Below are 12,741 nucleotides of genomic sequence, written 5' to 3'. Positions count from 1 at the left end.
GACGGATGTGGAAATGTGGAGAGATGTATTTAAGATTGCAAAAATGCAAAACCAAGAGAAACTGAAATTGACAGATTTGCCCATGACATTGCGCCATTTCACTTCACCTCACCTTTGCATATTGAGCAGGGAGGCTTGAAAAGGGAACAGTGCTTGTCAACAGTGGCTCAGTTGAGTAGTTCCCCTTTCAGATCTCAGTTCTCAATACATCAAAGTCAGGGCAGTGGCAGCTGAGAGACCCAATTTCAAGGGTGGAGCTAGAGATGCAACCTTTCTTCTGTTGATACATGTAAATGCTCTACACACATGAACAGGGCTAAAATCTGCTAGTAAATAATTACTTTCCTTTTTTTTGGGTGTCCCTTCTTGAAGAGAGAAAAGTGGAATATAGATGTAACGCAGCCATGTGTCCGTAGGAGGTAATTCTGCTTTGTATTATTGAGCTTTTGAATCATATCATGTTTTGCTCACTACAGAGCGGAGCTGGCTTCTCATATGTGAATTCTCAGTTGAGCCTGGCCACTTGTGACTCTCCTAGTAAGGAAAAGGCATCTTCTGCTCAAAGTAAAGGCAAATACGAAAGGATAAGATCACAAAGATAATCTTGAATCGCCCAGACAAAAAAAAATATGCTATCAGTCTTGTGGTGAGTACAAAAAGATAGCTTCTAAATGACAGGCTCCAGTGGTATTTACATTATGTGTCAAATGGTGGTAACACTCTGTGCATTCCAGAATTTGAAATTAACAACAGGCTATTTGTTCTGGTTTAAATTAGCCAAGGCAGACAAAATGCGGTCAATAAAGACTCAACGCATCCCTTATCTAGAAGATAATGTTCTCCCCCGAGATGTGATATACTTCATGGCCCTTTAATCAAAATGTTCTTCAAAGCAAATGTTGTTTTGGGCCCTTTTCTTGCAAATTGCATCTCTCCAGGCATCATAATACGAGCTATTATCATGAAACGAGAATTCTCTAGGGTTTCAGCCTCTGATTTTTTATATGATCAAGGGGTTAATTAAAGGCTGAAGCCAACTGAGACCTATGGAAAATACTCCTGGGGAAATGACACGGGTCTTGGTTTATTGCTGTTTCATGTCAAGATAAATGACTAAGTAAACATTTGTTATTAAGACCCTGGATGATTTAGTCAAGTGTCCCTGAACAACCATTGCAGGTTGTTGTAGGCTAGCTCTGCATTTTAAGCTCTGAACACATAATGCAGGTCCAGTTTAGGTTAGTGCGGTAACTCAATAGCCAAAAAATGTAGTAGTTCTTTTTGGCTACTTGACAGATTGTTCCCCAACTTCCATGAATATGTTGATCACATTGGATCACTGCACGGTTGCATTCTGCACCAGCCTTCACCAACATGGTGCCCGCTAGCTGTTTTGGACTACAATTCCCAACAGTCTGAGCCAGCACAGTGCTGGCCGGAACAGATAGCCAACCGATGCAGTTCTAAGCAGCTGGAGGGCAGCGGTTTAGCAGGAAGGAGCTGTCCTGCACCAATGTGTGTGTCCCAAGGGAAGTATAGTTTTGTGGTGTAAGGAAGTATCCTTGTGATTGGAGTGGCTCAGGTTATTGGCACTGTTGTATAGTACTGGTGTTACATGGGACTCAGCTACACAGCTGCAAATAAAACGTTTTAAATGTGTTGTAAAGTGTGATATACAAATGTGACACTAGATGGCAAGAGCGAGCTATGCAAAATTCAATGTAATGTATCAAAACGTTTTTGTTTGTTTTTTTAAAGCATTTTCACATTTTAAAATATGTGTGTAGATTCCACCATGGAAGCCAAATGACAGGAGAATGATTTTTGGTGGTAACCAATTTACTTATAAATCAGCAATCTGTAAATGGAGACTATTTTATATGTTGAAGAGGAATGTTTCCACTTGGCACCTAAAGGTGGGTTACACATAACAGCCCTGATTCCATCATGAGTGAAAATAGCCATGATTGTACAATAAAATGACATCTGGAGGGCCCTTAAATATGCAACTATACATATAAAATAGCATATAGACATCTTACACAAATCTGTGCTCTCTCTCTCTCTCTCTCTTGTCAATGCATAACTCACCCCCCTAAATCAGTATGAGCCAGTCAGAATATCTCTTTGACTCATTTTATTTCACTTCTGATTCACATGCCAGGATTACGTGAGAGCTAAACACACTTGCTTATTATTGACCAATCAGGATTACTATGATTGCATTTGCTCTTATATAAATTGCCTACGGCAAACTGGAGAGCTAGCAGGATCAGAGAAGGCTCCAAATCAAAGGCAAAATGTTTTGCTTCAAAATTGTCTTTGTTGAAATTTTCAGGGGAAAGAAAGCAAGGAAAACAAACAGGAATATCAAAACAATCAGTGGAAACCAAAATCCAGCAGTCAGTTGTCAGACTACATTACTGGGGTGTAAGACTGATTCACAAAATATTCAACTCAACAGAGGCCACAGGAGGTGAATCATTGATAGAAATACAGAAATAGGAAATGGGGAAATATTTTTTTCAGTGAAAAGGGCTGAGTAAGAACTGCTGCGCTCCTTCATTGGTAAAAGGAAATACATTTATAGAACTGAGAAAGCATACGAACCAAGAGAAATCAGAGGATAGCTTTGTCACTGGAAGAAAACCAATGATCCAGAGAAAAATGGCCTCCCTGACTTCTGATTTAAGACTGTATCACAATTCTTTTGTGAAAAGACTGGTTGCTTCCACTCCTGCAGAGACTGTAAGAAGTCCTTGTGTGTAAATCTTAGTGCACTTATATAAGTATTACACAAGCTGGCAGTTACCCATTTCTAATGGCACTTAAGGGCACATTAATTTCAAAACTGGCTGCACAGGGTCTGACTAAGGGCAGTAATAACCTGTAAAATAGATGGATCATAGGCTAATTTCAATGCAGTCATTCCAGAGATTGTAATGCAGGAAATCATGTCCTTCATTTCAAATATGTGGGCTTCAAATGGGTCATGCCACTGTCCTTTGGTACACATATTTGGGCAGTTGCAGTTTGTTAGAGATGCAGTTTCATATAAATTCTTTACATAATTCTTTTTTTCTTCACTGCCAGCCAACATTCTGATGACTCTGCATCAACTGGAATCTGATGTGTATTCCATGTCAACTAAAATGGCCTTATTATGCTAAATTATTGGTTGTAGTGGTAATTTATGTACTGTCCCAGGCTCCTAAAATTATGTTTAAAGGAGTGGGCCTCTCGTGATTCTCTCTGTAATAATTCATGGTTGGCTCAGATTCACAAATGATTAAGGAGAGGAATGCCAAGCTTCCAGGCTTGCCCATGTTTTCATTTGTTGGCTAAGAAGCAATCCCCAAAATGGGCAAATTACCCGCTGAAACTGAGCTCTCTTAGCAAATTTAGTCAATTCTGCTTTGAGTCAAGAGTGTTTCAGTCATGCTCCATATTCCAAAAGGACTGGCTTATGAAGCATGGAAATGATTGAAGTCTTAACCCCATGGAAGTCTATAACTGCAGCTACTGTAAAAATCCCTAAGTGGTAGCTGTAAGGCCCCTTCTTTTGATAGGATTGATTTATGGGGCCCCTCCTACATCAGTAGGGATGTGGGTGGCGCTGTGGGTTAAACCACAGAGCCTAGGACTTGCCGATCAGAAGGTCGGCGGTTTGAATCCCTGCGACGGGGTGAGCTCCCGTTGCTTGGTCCCTGCTCCTGCCAACCTAGCAGTTCGAAAGCACATCAAAGTGCAAGTAGATAAATAGGTACCACTTCGGCAGAAAGTTTAACGGCATTTATGTGCTCTGCTCTGGTTGGCCAGAAGTAGCTTAGTCATGCTGGCCACATGACCCGGAAGCTGAACGCCGGCTCCCTCGGCCAATAAAGCAAGATGAGCGCCGCAACCCCAGAGTCGTCCACGACTGGACCTAATGATCAGGGGTCCCTTTACCCTTTACCTACATCAGTGGGGATGGATTTACCTGGCGGCGGCAGCAGTTGGTGGGTGGCTATGAGCGATCGTTTTAAATTTCCCACAATGCCCCTGAAGACCTGATACGGGTGGCTATCAACCACCATTTTAATTTCTTACCATTCTCCAGAGCAACACTATGTCAGGTACTATGTCAGTGGTCTGGAGCCTTCCTTCACATATTCCAGCAATAGCATCTCTTTTCTTCAAGGATAAGGTAAAACGGTATAGGACCCCTGGACGGTTAAGTCCAGTCAAAGGCGACTGTAGGGTTGCGGCACTCATTTCGCTTTTTATGCCAAGGAAGCTGGCGTTTGCCCACAGACAGCTTTCTGGGTCATGTGGCCAGCATGACTAAACTGCTTCTGGTGTAACAGAACACCGTAATGGAAACTAGACCGCACGGAAACGCTGTTTACCTACCTGCCACAGCGGTACCGATTTATCTACTTGCACTGGCATGCTTTCGAACTGCTAGGTTGGCAGGAGCTAGGACAGAGCAATGGGAGCTCAACCCATCGCGGGGATTCGAACCACCGACCTTCTGATCGGCAAGCCCAAGAGGCTCAGTGGTTTAGACCACATGTATGCTTAACCTGCATATCTTTATGTGTGGTTTCCTCCAATTGCTGTATGTTCATTTCGTGGCTCTGCTCTGACTGAAACCTAGATGAATACCACCCTTACATTCTTTGGGGCCAACTCATAATAATTAAACCAAAATCAACTTATCTCCGTACTGTAGGCACAAAACAGAGAACAGAGGAGTAAAATAATCCCGGTAGAGATTCTTCAGGATTTGATAGTTGGTTTGCCATGTTATCTCTACAATATTTAGATAGCGTGAGTGAAATGCTGTCTTCCCCGTACTCTCAGTTTCCTCCCCCCCCTCTCTTTTCCCACAGATGTATGGTGAAATTATGCGAGCACTTGAAGAAGCTGCCAAGGATGATTCCACATTGACTGTAATAACAGGTATTTTTATCGTGGAAGTTCTGAGAGTGGTGTTAATAAAGCAGCGGCCAAACCTTCTCTCCTGTGGGTGGAAATTGTTAGAAAGAATCTGTCTGGCAGAACAAAAGGTTCCTCTTCCTCTAGAAAAGTTTTCAGCTTCAATTGGTCCACAAAGCCTGAAATTTATCCACCGAGGGAGGAAGAAATACAGAATTCCTGTAAAATATTGGGCTTGAAAAAGAATGTGTTTCCAATTATTATGGCCTGTAAGTATCGCATGCTAAAAGCTCCCAAGACATTGCGATTTCTTTGTGGAAGAGGGGCAATACTTCCATTTCCTGTTATTTATTGACATGTATTTCCAACCTTACAAGGTATATAACCCTCACACAACAGTTTACAAGGGAATAATGATGATGATGATGATAAGAATTCATTTCTGAATAAAAATCATATACAAAACATACTGCACATACAAGAACGGTTAAAATTAAAATTTTAAAATTACATTTATATTCAGCCTTTGCTCCAAGGAGCTCAAGGTCGCATACTTGTATCTCCTCCCCTCAAATTTATCCTCACAATAACCCTGTGAGGTAGGTTAGGCTGGGAGTGAGTGACTGGCCCAATGTCACCCAGTGGAGATTTGAACTCTGGTATCCCAGGTCCTTGTCCAGCACTCTAAACACTACACACATATAAAACAATTTCAAATAAATTCAGATACTGACTGGAATAGAAATCTCCTCTTGGAAGACTTACTGAAAGAGGAATTCTTTAACAGGACTTGAAAAGATAATAAAGTTGGTACCTGTTTGATGTGTAATGAGATGGAGTTCCAAAGAATTAGGGGCCACCACAGTAAAGGCCCATTTACAACACTGTGAGGAATGACCCTCCTGATACGATTTTATCTGCAGCATGCCCTCTCCTGTAGAACACAGTAATTGATGAGGTATATAGGAAATGAGACAATCTTTTAGGTATCCTGGTCCCAAGCTGTATAGGGACCAGCATTTTGGGTGTACTGGTGTCATTACCGGTAGCTAATTGGCAGCCATTGCAGATATTTCAGCAGTGGTGTAATATGTTGGCAACATTCTGTGAGCAGTCGAGCCACCACATGTCGCACTAGTTACAGCATCTGAGTCAACCTCAAGAGTAGAGCCACATAGAGAGCATTTCCGTTAAATATCCCATTGACTCTAGATCTCAGAGCAGTTCACAACATAAAAATGCAAAAGTGCAATTGTACTAAGCAATTGGATGGCAAACATCATTGCAAAATTCAGAAAAGGTTCTCGTATTATTTCAGAAAGTGCAAATCAGGTAGGCTAGGCTTTAAATGCAATTCTGTTCCCCCCCTTTCCCTACTTGGGAATAACGCTCATTGAATAGCATGAAATGGGCTGCTAAGTAAACACACATAGACTAGCAGATTTGCCTTGATGTAAAAGTTGGGCCTGAACATTCGTTTGCTCCGAAATATATTTATTTGAAATCTAGAATCCAATTAATACAAGGATACAAAGCCATTGCAATCATCATTTCAAAATGTTAATATAAATAAAATCAAGAATAAATTATAAGCAATTGCCATTGGAGACCAAAGGACAAATTTCATTTGTAACATATTGTTTTGCTCAGGCCACCCATCTAGTCACTTCTTTCTGATGTTGAACTGGGTGTATATCTTATTAATATTTTCTCTATATTGTGCCCAGTAGTACACCAAGCCTGCAACTTACACTCACTTTTCTTATGTGATCCCAACCTTACCAGGGTGATCGAAAAAGATATAAATAGATTGGAAGAACATGGGGGGAACAGGAATAAAAATACTTGGTAGAAAAACTGTCAGAAGGAGGCAAGAGAGGAGGAAACAACAGTTTGCAATCCCTTCTGTCATTGCACTCACCCTGAGAGAGAGTTTGTGTCTTGTCAGAGAGTCAGAGAGTGACACAGGGCCTAGCTAGAGAATAAAGAGCAAGCAGTGGTGGTCAGAGTGAGAGGAAGGTGCTCTGAGCTGCGGAATGCTGTTGTGTTTGGGGTTGTGGTTTTCTTACAGGTTGTTTAAAGGGACTTCCTGGCTTTACACGTTTTTTTGTGTTTGTACGAAGTTCCCGGGAACTGAACCTTCACAGAATGCAGTGTTGGGGACCATCTCCTGCTGACTGCTCCTGGTATCTGGTACACACAGGTATACAGTGGTACCTTGGGTTACAGACGCTTCAGGTTACAGACGCTTCAGGTTACAGACTCCGCTAACCCAGAAATAGTACCTCGGGTTATAGAACTTTGCTTCAGGATGAGAACAGAAATCGTGCGGTGGTGGCACGGTGGCAGCGGGAGGCCCTGTTAGCTAAAGTGGTACCTCAGGTTAAGAACAGTTTCAGGTTAAGAACGGACCTCTAGAATGAATTAACTTCTTAACTCGAGGTACCACTGTATATGAAGTTGCATTGCACCTTGTAGCCTCTCTTTCTAAGATATAGAATCATAGAGTTGGATGGAACCACGAGGGTCATCGAGTCATATAATAAAAAAAGATTCCTGGTAATTAGATTTGGATTGCAACCTCAGCAATGTTTTTTGTTTTGTTTTTGTTCATGTCTTTGTTATTTCTATTATGTTTACCACCCTGATAAATCAGCACACTGCATACATTTTAAATGGTACTTTTGGATCTTTGTAGGATGCGCTGATTACTACTGTAGTGGGAATGATCTTAACAATTTTGACGAAAACTTGCAAGATATTCAGAAAAATAGTGGAGAGCAGCTGAAGTAAGCAGGAACTTTTAAATATGTTTTCATCATTAAATGCTTGATTCAGACTATTACCCACATCTTTACTACATATACTATTATCCACACTGATGTTGAAAGAGCTCTGGACTGCGACTGCAAATCTAGAGAGCTCCTTGAGAGTCACTTAACCCTAACCCTTGAGAGCCCCCCATTAAGGGGGGCAGAAACACAACTACATCATCATCTTTGCACCTCTCTGCTGTTCAGAATGGAAGGGCTGGTGGGTGCCCCATCCTGGGATCCAATGAAATGTAGGCATGTTTAAAGGAGCAGGGTTCAATATAGGAGATACTGAGCAAGTCCAAACAGCAACTGAGCAGTAAAAGCAAATGGTCTCATGTGCCCTGTGGATTTTAGAAAGCGTGTTCTCCTTTATAGAGAACACATGTTGTGGTGGGGTCTGACAGGCCACCCTTCTGTTGCTGGGCGGGTTAATATGGATGACCATCCGCAGTGATTGGGCGGTTGGGTTACTGGGCAAATTTTGGTGTTGCCATTTAGGGGGATGGACCAAAGGTTATAAAATCAAGTCACGCAGCACTGACTCGGCTCTTTTGCTGCGTGCATCGGATCATTTTCTTTACATTTCCAACATTTATTGCTGAATTTATACATTTTCGCTAACTTAACAGGTGTAATATACCATCTACACATCATTTTCATCACGTTTTCTTTTAGGGCATTGCATGCAGTAAATTTTAAACCTTCTTTCCATAATTTTACCCAATAGCTCAGCTGTATATTATACCCAAAATCTTTGGCCCAGTGAATCATAACTGACGGAGTTTGGGCTGTTTGACCTGGGAAGCCTTCATCCAAGTATGCATTTTGCAGCAGGGGTGGGGGTAAGATTGTGGTTAAGTGGTGGTGAGAGGTGTACACTTTGCACACGCTCAAAGGCCACCCTGTCTTTATTCAGCTGAATCCCGAAGCTTCAGGTTTCGGGGCTTAGCCTTGTCCATCCCTTCTCTATGTAAAGGAATCTGCCATTAAGAGAGACTTGGATCAGACCCACTGGCGTGGAATTCTTTTTGATATTTTGGTTAATGAAATTACGATCTGAGACAAAAATCATGTGCTGGTGCAGTTCTCAACAGTAAACTGACACGCGATAAACTTTCAGTGCAAGATCCATTTTCAGATATGTTTGTGGCTCCTGTGTACATTGCATTTTATTTTTCTGTGCAGTGAAGGACTGCGACTTACAAGAGACCTGTTTTTCTCACGCCATGCACAAATAATGGCAAGAGTCTATCTATGGCATATTGAAAGAGTAAAAAGCAAGTTTTAATTTATGACAGCTGGCCTGATTGAGATGCCCTTATCCTCCCTGTTATAAATTATGAATGAATAAAGCAGTATCCCAAGGGAATGTGGGGGGGGGGGGAGTGGCTGTGGGGACATTAAAATGCATTTGCTAGAATTTATAGAAGGCAAGAAATCCCCATTTCATACTGCTCCATTGTTTTGGGAAAGTGCAGTCAATAATCATAGCCCTTGAAGGACCCGTTTCTGTGTGGTACAAGGCTGAGTGATTACACTTTGGGTTCAGACAGTGAGCCTAGTGTTTCCTTTCAGGCATCTGTATAGATTATTCTCTTTAAGAACCACGAGGTGTTTTATTGCTTCCTGGGGACAAATGCTGAAAAAACCTGCAAAGAACTTCGAGGGCAAAGAACAGCATAAGTTGTCAAAACAATCTGGGTCCATCTGTGATGAGTTTTAATGTGATGTCTGAGTAGTGGCCATTGTATACTTTCCCCCACCGTCACTCCCTGTTCCCCCAAGTCAGAAATCAGTACTTTATTGAGAGAATCAAAGAATGGATGGGGGTGTGGGGGGGTATTTTTTCTCCTCCCTGAAACTGTGTCGCAACATCTAGACCAGGGGTCAGCAACCTTTTTCAGCCGTGGGCCAGTCCACTGTCCCTCAGACCATGTGGTGGGCCGGACTATATTTTTTTTTGGGGGGGGGGGGAATGAACGAATTCCTATGCCCCACAAATAACCCAGAGATGCATTTTAAATAAAAGCACACATTCTACTCATGTAAAAACACCAGGCAGGCCCCACAAATAACCCAGAGATGCATTTTAAATAAAAGGGCACATTCTATTCATGCAAAAACATGCTGATTTCAGGACTGAGCGGGCCGGATTTAGAAGGCGATTGGGCTGGATCCGGGCCCCGGGCCTTAGCTTGCCTACCCATGATCTAGACGATCTGCCAACTCACTACAGCATGTTCCTAGTACTCCTGAGGGCATTGCATATAAGTGTGTGTACACATCAACAATTTAAAGTGTAATTAAGGTCACAGTAAGGGACGCAGGTGGCGCTGTGGGTTAAACTACTGAGCCTAGGGCTTGCTGATCAGAAGGTTGGCGGTTCGAATCCCTGCGATGGGGTGAGCTCCCGTTGCTCGGTCCCTGCTCCTGCCCACCTAGCAGTTCGAAAGCACATCAAAGTGCAAGTAGATAAATAGGTACCACTTCGGCAGAAAGTTTAACGGCATTTATGTGCTCTGCTCTGGTTGGCCAGAAGTAGCTTAGTCATGCTGGCCACATGACCCGGAAGCTGAACGCCGGCTCCCTCGGCCAATAAAGCGAGATGAGCGCCGCAACCCCAGAGTCGGCCACGACTGGACCTAATGGTCAGGGGCCCCTTTAAGGTCACAATGTGTGCACATCAGAGAGAGGGGCAGGGATGTATTCACCCAACAACCTTTTGGGTTTCCTCCCCACTGCAACCTCCCCCACATCCCCAAACTCCTATTCATGAAGCTCTAATCTGTGCATGAGTGCTCCTCCGCTCATGTGCAACAGCCATCTCAAATATACCTGCCTGGCATAAGTACCAAGTGATGTTGCATCAAAGCAAGTGTTAGCTCACACTTCTCAGGGCATTTTCCCAGTGCTTTCCTCATTGCTAAAAGTCCAGGCTTTGTCAACTATAATTTCACAATATGAATTGAGTCATAAGTGAGCCATGGAGGAAAGGGAAGGGAGGAAAGGGAGGAAGAGGAAACCTGCTTCCCCACCTAATGCTTCTTTGCATGTTCGGTAAATCTCTTTGATCTTTTTTGGGTTTTCCAGATCAGGGCTAGATCTCTACAGATTTTTAAAAATGCTGTACAAAAACACATTATAAAAGCTCTTAATGGAAAATCCCATTGGCAACGGATGGTGCTCTATAGCGCCATCTGGTGCCGCATGTTTATAACACAGTTATAACAATATAATTGATAAGTGTAGCTGGGTCCCAGGTGAACTTGATATGAAACTGTGACTGGTTCATTTACATTCATTTACTAACTGCGTGTTTTGCTCTCAGCGAGCCAGCTTTATTGGGTGCAAACTAGGGAGAGAAGGCAGGAACACGCAACAGCTTTCTTAGTGGCCGCACTCTGAGCATTTTAGATGTTTGTACCATACTGAAAGCTATTCCCGTAAGTCAGGGATCAGCAAACTTTTTCAGCAGGGGGCCGGTCCACTGTCCCTCAGACCTTGTGCGGGACCGGACTATATTTTTTTTTGGGGGGGGGGTGGTGGAATGAACGAATTCCTATGCCCCTATGTATGTACAGAACACCACACCAGAAGGAAAAGAGATAGAATGAGAAAGTGAAACCTAGGCTCCTTTTGGCTTTACTTTTATGACCTTGAAAGAAGAGATAACAGAACCAGTTTAAACCAGCTGTACTCAGCTTCTTTGAAGGAATAACCTAAACATTAGGAACTTTCTGCTTGTTCCTTTCACACAGAGAAGCTTCCAGAACCCTCTTGAATTAATTAGAATAGGAAAGATCTCTACACATCAGATCAATACTTTCTGCACTAAGAAATGCAAACTGACAGGCTCTCCGCTCCCTCCCTATCCTTACAACAGCCCTGTGAGGTAGGTTGGGCTGAGAGATGATGACTGGCCCAAGGTCACCTAGTCGCAAAATAGGGAATCCAAGCCTGTGTCCTAGTCTCTGGTCTTCGTCTGACTCTACACCACACCGACTCTTATCTCCAGATTGCAGCCAAGGAGTTAATACAGCAATGTGGGTAAAGCAACTTATATGAGCGGTCTTACAGGAGGAGTATAATGAATTGACAACAGGGAGAGCAAAAAGTCTTTTCAGGTTGGTTCAGGGAAGCAGCAGTAATGATCTGAAACTGCCTGGAGGAACTGCTTCAGCCAAGCAATATTTCTGAATGCCTTAGTCCCCTTCTCCCCTGTAGAAGCAGCATCACTGGAGACGGCAAAACTCAGTGAGCTAAAGCACTTTAAAACTGCTGCAACTGTTCCACCCTGCATGCTAGAGTAGCCCTCCGCCATGGCCAGCTGACCTACTTACTTGCTGTTTTCTGCTCATATTAGTAACCGAAGGATAACTTTTTTTTAAAAAAAATGAATATGATGGAAGGTATAACTTCCCATGGCTTCTGGTGATTGTGTTCATTTTTAACATCCAGCAGCTTGGAAAAGAGCAGAGGGTCTACGGTGCATTATTAGAAAGACAGCTTTGACATCAGTAAACGTTGCCCCATCACACACACACACACACACCTGGGACCTCTTGCATACAGAAAAGATGGTCCCTCACAGAGCTACAGACCTATCATCCATGGATTTTTAAGCTAATATTTGGAGAGGGGGAAAATAGGCTTGGGCAAGACGTGGACCCCTTCAGATGTCCTGTACAGCTGTGTTGTTGTTGTTGTTATTTCAACTTATACACCCCCCTATACCCAGAGGTCTCAGGGCAGTTCACAACAAGACCACAACGTAAAATAGTCAAACCTAAAGCAATAACTCAATACCCCCTCCCCAAAAAAAGCTACATTCTAAAAGGGTGTTGGGTGTCAATCAGATCAACCAAAGCCCTGGTTAAAAGGAACATTTTTGCCTGGCACCTAAAGGTGTATAATGAAGGCACCAGGCGAACTTCACTGGGGAGAGCATTCCACAGACAGGGAGTCACTGCAGAGAAGGCCCGTTCTCATGCTGCCACCCTCCAGA

At 42.9% G+C, this 12,741-nt stretch overlaps 1 protein-coding gene and 1 pseudogene across 3 annotated transcripts in view; one reads left to right on the top strand and one right to left on the bottom strand.

The window, feature by feature from the left end:
* The window catches only part of CDYL (chromodomain Y like), a 401,628-nt gene that overhangs the window by 235,779 nt on the left and 153,108 nt on the right, over positions 1-12,741 (bottom strand). The gene's annotated exons all lie outside the window — the stretch shown is intronic.
* The window catches only part of LOC307219566 (enoyl-CoA delta isomerase 2-like), a 38,856-nt pseudogene that overhangs the window by 12,868 nt on the left and 13,247 nt on the right, over positions 1-12,741 (top strand). The window contains exons 2-4 of the transcript in view: positions 571-646; positions 4,875-4,944; positions 7,619-7,709. The product of the transcript in view is annotated as an enoyl-CoA delta isomerase 2-like (transcript). The remainder of the gene's footprint in view (positions 1-570; positions 647-4,874; positions 4,945-7,618; positions 7,710-12,741) is intronic.

This window comes from Podarcis cretensis (genome assembly GCF_951804945.1).
Source record: "Podarcis cretensis genome assembly, chromosome: 7".
Taxonomy (NCBI): domain Eukaryota; kingdom Metazoa; phylum Chordata; class Lepidosauria; order Squamata; family Lacertidae; genus Podarcis; species Podarcis cretensis.
This window is presented reverse-complemented; position numbering and strand designations above follow the sequence as displayed.